Here is a 13756-nt window from a genome sequence, read left to right as displayed (position 1 = left end):
GGGCCCCCTGCAGTATCCCTGCGGACCCCCTAGGGGTCATGGACCCCCTGTTGAAGACCCCTGGTTTAGACTATAGGGAATTGTAGCTAGGGGTATACCGCCGTATCGGGGTATACCGCGGCCTACCGCGGTGTCAGGGTTCTTACCGCGGTCAAAAAAAGAAAAAAAAATAGGCTATTTTTTTATTGAGAACAAGCTAGTTTTAAAACAGAGGAGAAGCGAGGACCGCATGCACTCCATGCCGCTCTGCTTTGGGCCGCCTACCACATGTTTGGAAGCTCAGGCTTTTACGTCAGATTCGGAGACAAAGACCTGCACTGCACTGGGCAGCAGCCTCGTAGTCTGCTATTGGAGCAGCGTTAACTTTCTCTATAATCCACACGACACAAGTATGTTTATACATACATTGTGTCAGTTTCTTTTTCATTCATACGGGCGGAGCGCGAGCCGCTAGGACTAAAACCGAAAATGAAACTAGGTTTTACTTTTTCCACCACGTCGCTGACTCCAATTGCAGGAGCGCGTTGTGCCCCGTCGGCGATTTTACTACCTTTTCTGTCAAGTCTTGTAACTAAAACCTGTCTATATGCTTACATCACCACTCAATCAATGCGATTTGAGACGTGAGTTTACAGAATCAGTATAACTCGGGCAGTCGGACTGTTGAGCGGCGAATTTTGGGAAGATGATAGCAATAGTTTGGCTTATCGCCGAACCTTAATTAATAGATACAGGGATGCGGTAATTACCGCTATACCGTCGGTAATGGGAAGACGATAACCGCGATAACAAAATGTCCATACCGCCCCAACCCTGCTTGTAGCTCTGCTTAGTGACTTCATGCACTGCCTCTCCCTGCATGTTGACGTGCGTAGCAATCTCTTCAGCCTGCCTGACCGTCTGTACAGTCTGAGATAATGTCAAATCTTGCATCAATTGCAGCTTACATAACACTTCTTTGTCCAGCATCCCATCTCCTCGGATCGTGCCAAAGTCACATTGTTCACTGTTCAGACAGGTCATATAAAGCCCTTATGAAGCTCTCTGCTTTCTCCCTTGGATTCTGAACACGCTGGTGAAAACAACATTAGCGTGGGAAGTTGGGGTGCTGGGGGGCGCACCCCTTTCCCCAGGAGCCGTCTGCTCGTCGGCTCTTTCGTGCAGGCGTCTGCGGTCGCCCGAGTCTCGTCTTTCTTTGCCTTCACATTGAAGCGTTGTGTGTGAATCTCCTCCTCATTACGTCTCCCAAGTAAAGCCTGAATATACTTTGTTGGGCGGCTGTGGCTCAGGAAGTAGAGTGGGGTGGCCAATGATCCGTGGGTCGGCGGTTCACATCCCAGCTACTCCTGTCTACATGTCGAAGTGTCCTTGGGCAAGACACTGAACCCTGCGTTGCCTACAATGGTGTTAGCTTGTCAGTTGCCACCATTGGTGTGTGAATGTGGGAAGTGAGGACGCTGGCGTTGACTGTTCGCCGCTTCACCTCCCAATGTATGAATGAATGGACCATTGTAAGCGCTTTGAGTTCGCAACTTGCTTAGAAAAGCGCTATAAAAATGCAATTATTATTATTATTACAGTATGACGTGTGTTGCATGCCGAAAATAGCTGATCTGCAAGCTCACAACGTATCACATTCACAAGATGTTGTGAGCTTGTAGATCAGCCATTTTAACCATGTGGAAACATACAGGATGTGCGTGACGGTGAATGTTGTGAACTTGAATTAGAACTAGTTCATTTATAGAAAGTGAACTATACTTATTTTCTATGGATTACACAACCCATGAAGCCTTGAATTCATGGAATTGTTTTGTTTTCATCACATTCCTGAGACAATAAAGGAGGAGGAGTCTCCAGTAGAAGACTTGTGTAGTCTCCAAGCCCCCAGAACGGCTTGTAAATATTGAAGCGGCCGCCCTACTGGCCAAAGCTGGAACTTCAGGCGGGGTGAAATATACAAGCACGAGCATAAGAGCGCGCCGCTGGGGTCTACAATGAGGTTCAATGGACGTCGACGTCGTTCGTGACGTCATTACGTCTCGACGTCAAACATTTTGGCACATAGGTATGTGCCAATTTCCCCCAGAATGCACCTGGATTCAGCTACTTCTGCATGCTTCAAAACGCCACTGAGCACTTGCATTGAAATGAATTGCTGGGGGCGGGACTGTTCCGTCTCTATTTAAAGCTATACTGTGTAAGTTGCTCAACTAGTGGTCAGTAGTGTTATAGCAAACCGCGGTCGCGTCTGCTTTTTTCAGGCCACCGCATCAGCCTCGCCGGCTCGCCCGCCTCGCCACGCATCTGTGGAGGTGTCTCTTGTCCCTCTGCGGACCGGCGTTGGGGAGTTACAGGCTAGACTTCTAGACCAGTGTAAACAAAGCTGTTGAAGCAAGCTATTTCCTGAATTCCTGAACCGGCCCTGTATATGGTCCCATTTATTTTATAATTGATATTAACTTCTTCAGTGCCATATTTAAAGTGGGACCTCTTATATTGCCGGTTCGCCAACAAAGGGTTAAAAAAATAGTGTGCACGCTGGTGCACACATTCGTGCACAGATCATGCACTATGCATGTGCATGCTTTTCACAGCTTTCAAACAAAAAAATCTGCTTGGAAATCCGTTCAGGCATTCAGGAGAAGGCAGCCCTTATGTTTCTTCAAATGTAAACAAACATGGCTGCCATGTTTGAAAGATGGGGTTGATATGGGGGTTAAACATGCAATTTCGCGATCGCGATCATGGCTAGTACACTGTTGGAGGTCCAAATTTATTTATTTTTCAAAAAAATTAAAAAAGGGTATGAGTTATAGCAGGGTATGCTGTAGGAGGGGCGTGGCTATCTTGTGACGCTTCTGAGTCAACACTTTTTCTTCATCTGCTTTATTTTCGGCAAGCTCAAGACATTGTATTCCTGTGAGTGCACGTCACCGTTGGCAGCCAGTAGCATTCCCTGGGTACTAGTGATGCGCGGGTCAGGGTTTTTTCATAACCCGCACGGCCCACAGCCCGCACGGAACGTAACCCGCCCGCGCCGCGGAACAATATAAAAATCAACGAATCCGCCCGCCCCACAACCCGCATTCAAAAAAAAGATGGTCTATCATCTCCATAGCTCATCTTTATAGCCTACGGCTCTTCTAAGTACCCAAAGTCGCTTTACAGAAAGGTTTACAGTAGCACAATATTGTCATGGGCTAAATAAACAAACATGTTGTTCAAATTGGGGTTTAGCCTAAAAGACATTCAAAGACGTTCATTCTCTCTAAATCGTGGGGGCATCGTCGGGGTAAGAATGACGTTTAAGGGTTTATGTCAATGATCTGTTCTGTGCTCACGTTGTCTGATGGTGTCTGCGAGCACAGATGTTGGTAAAATGTGGTTCGCGGCCCCAACAGGAGCGGAATTGGGACGGTCCTCGCACCAAGGAACAGAGGAGAAACCTTGCTCCTCTCTGCTCATATTCAAAACGTTCTATTCTTATTCTTATAGGCCTACTCTTATTAACACATATGGTGCCAACCCCGAGTTTCCCGAGTTTGTATTGGTACTAGTGCTGTGCCAACCCCGAGTTTCCCGAGTTTGGGCCGTTTTTGAATTTTTTTTTTTTTTTTTTTTTTTAATTTTTTTTTTTTCAAATTTTTTTTTTTGGACCTCCAGAAATGTATTAGGCATGATCGCGATCGCGAAATTGCATGTTTAACCCCCATACCAACCCATTCTTTCAAACATGGCAGCCATGTTTGTTTACATCTGAAGAAAACATAATGGCTGATAAATCATGAATGCCTGAACGGATTTCCAAGCGGATTTTTTTGTTTGAAAGCTGTGAACAGCATCTACACACGTGGTGCATCATCTAGGCATGGGCGTGCACTTTTTACACACTTGCACAATTACATGGAAGTCTATGGTAACCATGGCAACGCGAGACATTGAAGAGAAAAAATCATTGGGGCAAATAAGAACAGGTGATTATTCGTATTTAATTTTTGCACATGAGAGTGGTGATAACCCGCCCGCCCGCGCTGCCCGCCAATTGAGTCTGAAACCTTGACCCACCCACCCGCATTGCGGGCGGGTTGGCGGGTGCCGCGGGCACCGGGTCGGCCCGCGCATCACTACTGGGTACCATTAAAACAATGATGGCAGACACTCATCATTTTCGCTCTGATGGAAACCAATGGGTTACGTGACGGTTCCCACTGTCCATATTTTGTATGGTCTATGGTCAATATATTCAGCAATGTGAAGGCATGGTTAAAGGCATGGTAAGGCTGGTATGGCATGGTAGTTTGTTTTGCAGAAAAATGTTTTGGCTTATACTTATCCATAATCAGACAAGGTTGTGGATGTATTTGTAGGCTATATTATATTTGTACAGGGACGTGCTGGCCATTGGGAAAAGCGGGACAACTCCCGAACGGCCGGTTCATTCCCGGCCGGTCCAGGCCGGCCATTAGGAAAAAATTTAAAATAAAATGTCTGCCTTCGTTCCATTTTGGGGGCTGGGCGGCCAACAAAGTAAATCGTCACTGTCGGGCAGAAACCTTGTATCTTAAAATTTGTAGATTTTTTCACAAAGCAAAGCCCTGCTTCATCACACAAGGCCGTCGCACAAAAGTAGTGAAAACAGCAGATCTACAAGCACACAACGCGCGTTGTGTGCTTGTAGATCGGCTGTTTTCACTAGTTTAAATCATTTTTAAAATGATAAATACAAACATACAGACATACAAGGTTTCCACCCGACAACGACGAAATATAACTCACTGGCTTGTCACTTTGTCGCAAATCTTTGAGTAGCAGCAGCGCTATAGAGAGAGATCTCTCTCTATAGCGCGCAAAGAGGGCCTCTCCAACTCTTTTTCCCGGGCTGAATCAGGGGCCCAGCACGTGCCTGTATTTGTATGTCTCGTTTGCTGTTTGAATGTGTGTTTAAAGCTTAGGTTTGCTAAGTTAACTCCTGGATGCCTGAGATTAAGTTAGCAACTCCTCTAAAACAAATATAAATACTGCCTGTATACCTGACCATCCATGAGTTTATCTGGGTGGCTGTAGCTCAGGAGGTAGAGTGGGTTGGCCAATGCTCCATGGGTCAGCGGTTCAAATCCCAGCTTCTCCTGTCTACATGTCGAAGTGTCCTTGGGCAAGACACTGAACCCCAAGTTGCCTCCGGTGAGCTGGTTGGTGCCTTGCATGGTTTCCACCGCCACCGGTGTATGAATGTGTGTGTGAATGGGTGAATGTAATGCACATTGTAAAGCGCTTTGGATAAAAGCGCTATATAAATGCACCATTTACCATTTTATCTGACTAATTTCAGTGGGAAAATAGCTTTAATAGTTTGAATCCAACATGTGTTGCATCATTGCATGTCATCCTCTCTCTTGCTTCCACTGTGTAGAGACAAACAGAGCAGAACGTGCATTACAGTTTTGTGTGTGTGTGTGTGTGTGTGTGTGTGTGTGTGTGTGTGTGTGTGTGTGTGTGTGTGTGTGTGTGTGTGTGTGTGTGTGTGTGTGTGTGTGTGTGTGTGTGTGTGTGTGTGTGTGTGTGTGTGTGTGTGTGTGTGTGATGATTAAACTAAACTTTCTGTTTTGCAGAAATGAACAATTTGCTCATGCTGTGACCTTTGACCTTGACCCCCAGGTTCAGAGCATCTACCAGAACAGGAAGTTGATAACATTCTACCATGAAGAGAAGGACGGACCAGAAGACTTTGATACAGTCATGATCAAAGCCCTGATGCCAGGTACAATATAGAACAATCATTAATATTATATTTAATAGTCCTTATTTCTGGGAGGTGAAAAACACTGTGGGCTACAACACATTTAGTGCAGGAACAAACACTCAAGTTTTTGAGATACCCCTCCCTGGGGTCGGGGAAAACACACACACACACACACACACACACACACACACACACACACACACACACACACACACACACACACACACACACACACACACACACACAATTAATGATACCCCTGATAGTAAGAGTAGGAACAGTATTACATGTGAATATTGCTCAGAAAATGTCACCTTTTTCTATTTACGCATATAACAAGGCCAGGCCTTATACAAAAGGCTGCTGATTCGCAATAGAAGCAAATATTGGCATAATGTTGTTTTAGGGTGTGGGGAGACTACCTGTAGACCATATAGGGCTAGGACTATGAAAGTATGATGTAAAAACAACCAGGTAGAAAATGAGAAGTGCAGTGATGAGTCACTTCAAGGATGAATTTCATTCTTTTGCAGTAAAAGTACAGAGAAACTCTTAAAGGAGGACTTCACCACTTTTCAAACTTCATATAATAGGTCCTCACTAATGTCCATGATAAAATATCACAATTCTTTCTACTTTGTTTGGGTCTCATAGGAGAGCTGTGGGTGGGTCAAATCCTTCCACCGGTGACATCATCAATGGGAAATGCAAGCTAATAGAAACTGCAGGCTTTCTATTCCTGAAAAGTTGCAATGTTAAAGTGGAAGCCATTGTTCTCGTGATAATAAAAATCTAAATATTTCTTTTCAAAAATATTGTTTTAAAAAAATCTGTCAAATGATGATGTCACCGGTGGAAGGATTTGACAGCTCTCCTATGAGACCCAGACTGAGTAGAAAGAAATTGTTCTATTTTATTATGAACATTAGTGAGGACCTATTATATGAAGACCGGTTGAAAAGTGGTGAAGTCCTCCTTTAAACAAGAAAAAACAATGTCCAATTTCGTTCTACCCTGGGAAGGGTATAGTCTACTTTTTGGTCCTGCAATAATTATGATTGATTTAACTGTGTGTGTGTGTGTGTGTGTGTGTGTGTGTGTGTGTGTGTGTGTGTGTGTGTGTGTGTGTGTGTGTGTGTGTGTGTGTGTGTGTGTGTGTGTGTGTGTGTGTGTGTGTGTGTGTGTGTGTGTGTGTTACAGCCAGTAAGCAGCGTGCATCAGGTAATGCCTTCCCTTACAGTAAGGAGCTGATTCTATCAATGAGATGGAACAGAGTGGACTTTGCCAGCAGTCAGCTCTTCAATGATGACATCGACTGGACGGTGAGAAACAACATCACAACTGTGTGAAACACAGACACAGACACACACTGCACACACGCACGCACGCACTCACGCACGCACGCACGCACACACACACACACACACAGTGACAGATTGTGTGCATTTATTTTAGGATAATGAACTCAAATCTCAATATTGTTTCCTTTTTTTGTTTTCTGGTTTACTTGTTATAAACAGTTTGATAACCTGTCTTTTACTTCCACTGTGTCCAACAGGATGAAGCTCTGAAGGACTGCATGGCGTTCGCACTGACCAATGACAAGACACCGTTTGTAGGTCTGTTCATTGAGAAGAAGTTCAACTTCGAGGAATACCTGACTTATGGCCTCCTGGAGAAACTCTACAGCAGAGTGAATGAAGACACACTGCTCTACAAGCTGCTAATGGAGCACCTGAAGGAGAGACTGGGAACCTCAGACCTTGACTCTCTGAAAGAGATCAGCCTGTTTGAGGTGAGTTTATGTTCAGACAAATATATTATAATCCTTGATCAGTGGTTCTGTTCACTCACTACTTAATGTTGTATTATATTATTGTGGGCTCGCCTATAAGGCGAGCACACTTTAGATATTGTCATTATTTATTTATCTAGTAAGTTCTCCTCAATACTTTGGCACCTTTCTACTCCTACATACTTAGTGAGAAAATGAAAATAAAAACATCAATGTGTTCAGCCTACAGTGGCGACGTGTGCTATTATTTTATACAGCAATCGGCCAAATGGTGGCGCTGTTGGAAGCCTTCGAAAGTGCGAACTTTGAACAGGTATAGCTCATGCTGTGTTTGAGGTAAAGCCATGAAACCTGTATACACTTATGCGTCTCCTCATGCCGAACAACTTTTAACTTTTGACCTCTGACCTTTAGGTCTCCCACAATTCGGAATTATATGAAAAACAGTAAAAATCTATCTCCTCCTGGGATTTTCGCGTCAAGTGCACGAAACTTTTTTCACATGAACTTTGGACCAATACGGTCAGATTGATCAACCAGATTTTTTTTAAAGTGAAATATAATTTTTTAATAATTTAATCAATATTGCGGTTTTATGCAAATTATTCTTTGGCCTCTAAATCATACATGCAAAGTTACACGTTCATGGCATTTGGCAAAGATGTGGAGGGTTAGTCAAAGTATCACTGAAACCAATTTTATTCCAATCGGCCAAAGGGGGGCGCTATACGAAGCGTTTGAAAATTCAAACTTCAAACGGGCATAAGTCATGACTCGTTTTGTTTGAAGACATGCAACTTGTTACACGCGTGCTTTGACTCGAGCGGAAGACATCTGTGTTGTTGTTAAGTAAGCTCCGCCCTTCGATTTTCCGCCATATTGAGCAGTTTGTAAAACGCGTAAACCCGCTTTTATTCTGGAATTTTCGCTCCACGTGCACAAAACTTTTTTTACGTGAACTTTGGACCGATATCTAAAGATCTGTCAGATCGGATTTCTTTAAAATTGAAACATGCTTTTTTAAATACATTCAATGAATATTGCAGTTTTATGCAAATTATTCTTCTGCCTCTAAATCATACATGCAAAGTAACATGTTCATGGCATTTGGCAAAGATGTAGAGTGTTAGTCCAAATATCACTAAAACCAATCTTACCCCAATTGGCCAAAGGGGGGCGCTATATCATTTTGAGCAGTTTGTGAAACGCTTAAACCCGTTAGGATTTTTTTTTTGCAATTTGCATGAAACATTCTACACACAATCTAAGGACCTTTATCTAATATGCCTATGAAGTGCACACACACAAAAAAATAATAATAATTAATATAGCTGCAAGCAGCGATAAAGTGGCCAAAGCCAAAAACACCTCAAATCATGAACACAGCCTGCAATGTGCGTGAAATCTTGCAAGCACATTCCCAATAGGTCAAGGAACAGATACCACCCTTCTTACATTGGCCTGTTATAGCGCCACCAACGGGTCAACTTTTGCACAACACATTTTTGGAACAAAATGGACCAATCTTTGACGTCAGTAACGTCAAAGAGAGCACTGCCTGCGATCTTGACATTTTGTACATTTATAGCCATTGTTTTCTGGCTTGAAGCGAGCCCACAATTGTTTCGAAGGAACAATATTTTCTAGTTATTATATGTTATTATTATATGTTGCACTATATAATGTTGGCACAGCACAATCTACTTATTGTAATATAAAGCTATGTATTGGTGAATAATATAATCGTGATAATTCTATACTGTATGAATCTTTATTTCTGAAAAAAGAAAGAAAGAAAGAAAGAAAGAAAGAAAGAAAGAAAGACATCGGAAAAAGCCTGATTTGAGAGGAAAGTTGTCCTCTGACAGGATTGTCTTATTTCCTCTTTCTGCCTCTTCTCTGTCTCTCCAGGTGTCAGGTGTCTTGAAGAAGTTCATGGGTGAAGAGAAGCCGTTCTACCACCCTGCTCTGGGTCTAGAAGACTTCACCTCTGGCAAGAAGGGTCTGGAGGTATTCTTCTGAACATATAATACTGTTATGTTGTTTCATCCACTCTTTAAACATGAACCCTAGTGTCCCTGTTCTGGGGTTGAACACTCAGTGGACATAGCAGTGTTGTAGAAGTAGTAGGTTCAGTAGCGGAACTAGCCCCCGGCGTGCCCCGATGCGAGATTTTCACCAAGTGCCCCTCAACAACAACCCCCCCCCCCCCCCCCCCCCGCACAAATGCGGGACACCAGGCTCCAGGAGTGAGATGCCGTGGGCTCGGTTGGGCTCGGCGAGCCCACACTTCTTTTTTTCAAGCTGCACGTACGCACGCCCCACATGCACACACGACCCGCGCGTGCACGCACGTCGTCAAGTTGTGTGACGCCGCGGTCAGCACAAACATAAACATTTCAGTCCCACTACCTGGCTAGCTGCTTTGCCTTTGCATAACAATACTCGGGTAGGCAGTTCTCACCTACGTCCTCATTTACACTTGTACACGGCCAGCAGCACGTTCGCCTTGCATTCTTTGCAGACAAAACGTCTCCTTTTGTCTCATCTGTTTACTTCACAAGAGTGGAAGAAAAACGAAGCAGTTTGTTGTTTTGTCAGAGCTGCATGCATAGCGGAGGGAGAGTTCCAAAAGTGTAAAGTCTATGTAATATGTAAAGTTATTTTATATTTTATATATAAAAAAAATACATTAATTGAAACGAATTAACAATGTAACTAAATAATAAGAAATATAGTTAGGCTACATAAAAAATGTTGTGATGTTGAATACAGTATTTCAACTACGAGCGGCAGGCATGCGTGCACACATGCGCGTGCACGCGCGCGCGTACGTGACGTGCACGTGACGTCATGAATTTAGAGGGGTACCACTTCTAAAATCCATATCACACCACTGCCAGGCTCCAACAGAAGCTCGCTCCAACACGCTCGCCATCTAATGTCTTCATGACAATATGTAGCCCAACCAACTTTCTAGTGTCTCACTGTCTCCATCTCTCTTTGGAAGCTCGAGTTGCACATGAACTCCTCCACAGCAGTGAGACACTCCAACACAACCACTCTGACATTAGTCTTCACACTACAAACATCACCACGCCGTTTTTCCAAAACAGCATTATAAATATCATCCATTAAGAAAACTAAGCCTACATTAATGACAGCACACAGTTTAATTGACAGCGATGCATCACTGCAAACCAGCATTATTTATATTAATTACTTAACTCACCTGCTAAAGTAAGGAGGAGGACAACAACAACAGCAGTTGGGCACGTTTTGTTCCATATTCCACATTAGGTTTCAGAGAGCATGGTAAATATTAACTGTTGCCCCAAAGTCTTGTGTTGAAACTTTATATTCCATAATGCCCGAGTGTCAGAACGTCTCTTCAGCCTGTGTTCCGTCAGCAGCACTAAGGGGCCCTATAGAGTTTCCAGGAAGCTGCTTCCTGTCATACCAGTGGGCATTTCAAAACAAGAGCATTGTATTGGATATTTGTAACGTGATCATTCACCACATGTTTTATTTTTGAAATGATAGCAGCCTACTACAGGAAATAGAAGCAGCAGACACTCACTGTCACACTGGATAGAACAGCGGCTCCGACCGTCTGTATACATTGTTATTAGAATTAGTTTTTTTTTTCTCCTCCGACTTGCGTGTGCCCCTGAACGCCACGGGCCCCAATGCGCATGCATCGGCTGCATTGCCCTAATTACGCCCCTGAGTAGGTTGACTATTTTCTGTGAAGATATTTAGTGTAGAGGGGGAGTGAGAAGTCAATGAAGGCCTGATCAGTAATATAAATGTAATCAGATGGCTCTAGAGAAATGTTTGATGGCTCTAGAGAAATGTTTTTTATTCTCTAGGTGACTTAGAGAACTGACTTACTAATGTTTGTAAACATTGGAGTAAAACGAACATAGGCCTAAGTTGTGATTTATGATGGGGTAAAATATTTACAAATAGCATATTTTTTTTCAATTAGAAATCAAACTCTTTAGCAATATAAGAATGAAAACAACTCTCCATTGGTCATTTAATGCTCATCTCTCATTTCCTCTTCATAGTTCTGTTCTTCTCTCCTCAGCATGTCAGAAAGCAGGGTCTGGATGGAGAATACAGGAACCAGCTCTGTGAATCCCCCTTGACTCATCTCTTCATCTGGGCTGTCCTACAGAACAACGGTGACATGGCTGCCGTCCTCTGGGAGAAGGTAAAACACCTGATTCTCTATTTTTTTTTTTTTTTTAACATGCACTTGTGTTACACCCGGGATTTGAACCCGGCTACAACATTACTGCCTCTTTGAATTATGGCAGCCGATGCTAACATTATCTTAACCTGTAAACCTTTGACTTAATACATAAAGAACAATTACCTACAATGATTGGTTCAAAGCACAACATATTGAAGTTGGCTCCTCCTCTGGTTTTGTGAAAGATAACATTGACTTCAGTACAAAATAAATAGTAAAACTGATGTGAGTAACAGCAACAAAACACAAATACACTGAAGAAGCATGTCACCGATTAGACGCCCTAAGGGCGAGAAGCAATATTTTACTTTTGCATAGGAGCACCGGACTGTGACTTACCCCATAGCAGAGAGTAGGAACTGCTCTGGGCTTCTGGTTTAAATAGACATTCTGGGTACCAGTAGATGGCGCTAACTGAACCACTCATCAACTACACACTGACTATTCACCATATTCCTGGCCCTCTCTATCAAGCCCCCAGAACCCAGGGCTAGACTTGAAGCAACCCCGATGGTGGACAAAGTTGGAACTGCAGCCTAAAAAAAACATGAACGCTAGCATGTAGCTAGGTAGAGACCACTTTCCCCCAGAATGCACCTGGTTTCCCCCAGAATGCACCTGGAATAGAGACCACTTTCCCCCCAGAATGCACCTGGATTAGCTACATGCTAGCACGTAGCCGTTGCTTCAAAACGCCACTGAGCACTTGCATTGAAATGATAGTGGGGGCGGGGCTCGTCCGCTCTCTATTTTATATATACTCTATGCTCTCTATGGAGGCTGCCTTTTACAGAGGGCGCTAGAGAGTTTTTCCTCTGTGTGCTGCTTCAAAAAAATCTTTTCACTTCCTCCCAAGTAAGAAAGTGACAGGGAATTGTCTGTTAATAAGCCCAACAGAAGCAACTAGGCTCAGTTTTACATTTGAAAATAGCAGATCAGCAAGCTCACAATGTGTCATATTGTGACACATTGTGAGCTTGTATATTTGCTATTTAAAAAATATTGAGAAAAAAAATATATATATTTGTGAAACATTTGTGAAACACAAATTTTGTGTGGAGGTCCCTGGCACCACATATTTTCAGATGGGGGTCTGCAACTGTGGACACATATATTAATCTGGAGTCCTTGATATGAAAAGATTTGGGAACCACTGGTTTAAACAATATTAGAAAGTAAGCCCAATAAGCAACTACACTATTTTTTTAAGACACAAATTGCTTATTTTAAGCAGACATGGCAACACCGGTTCATTCAGAGCCAAGAGACCAGAATGCCATCTATGGGTCTTTAATGCAAGGACACAGGAAACCAAATTATGTTTTTCAGCCAATTTCAGGATATGAACAGGAAGCCAGGGGCGGGGCCAGGGGGGACTGCCCCATAGGTCAAACTCCCGTTGGGTCGAACAGCGTCGGCAGGTTACATAATCACCCGCGAGCATCGGCAGGTTAGATAATCACCCACGTCACAGTTACTGAGGTTACGTTTAGGGTTAGGGTTAGAGTTAGGCATAGTTTTACAGAGGTTAGGATTAGGGTTTGGGTTAATTCAATTCAATTCAATTTTTATTAAAGTGTCAAATCATAACAAGTTATCTCAAGACACTTTACAAAGGCTAAAGAGCCATGAGAGAGAGAGAGAGGAGAGAGACAAGGGAGAGACTAGAGTTTAGAGTTACTAGAGGTTAGAGTTTGGTGGTCGATCCAAAGGGTGTTCGACCTAATGACATGTTACCGGGGCCAGGAATAAGGTGAATACAAATACTTTAGCAGGAATTTCACCATTAAAACAAACTATTTATTCAGCCTGTTACACATGTACAGTATAGGCCTATGTAGCGTATCTGTAACCAACCCTCTGTCTCTTTATCCATCTGTCCCTCTGTCTCTCTGTCCATCTCCCAGGCAGAGGAGCCAGTGCTGAATGCGCTGGGTGCCTGTAAGATGATTAAGGA

Source organism: Nannobrachium achirus (genome assembly GCF_963921795.1).
Source record: "Nannobrachium achirus genome assembly, chromosome: 18".
In the NCBI taxonomy this organism is placed as follows: Eukaryota; Metazoa; Chordata; class Actinopteri; order Myctophiformes; family Myctophidae; genus Nannobrachium; species Nannobrachium achirus.
This window is presented reverse-complemented; position numbering follows the sequence as displayed.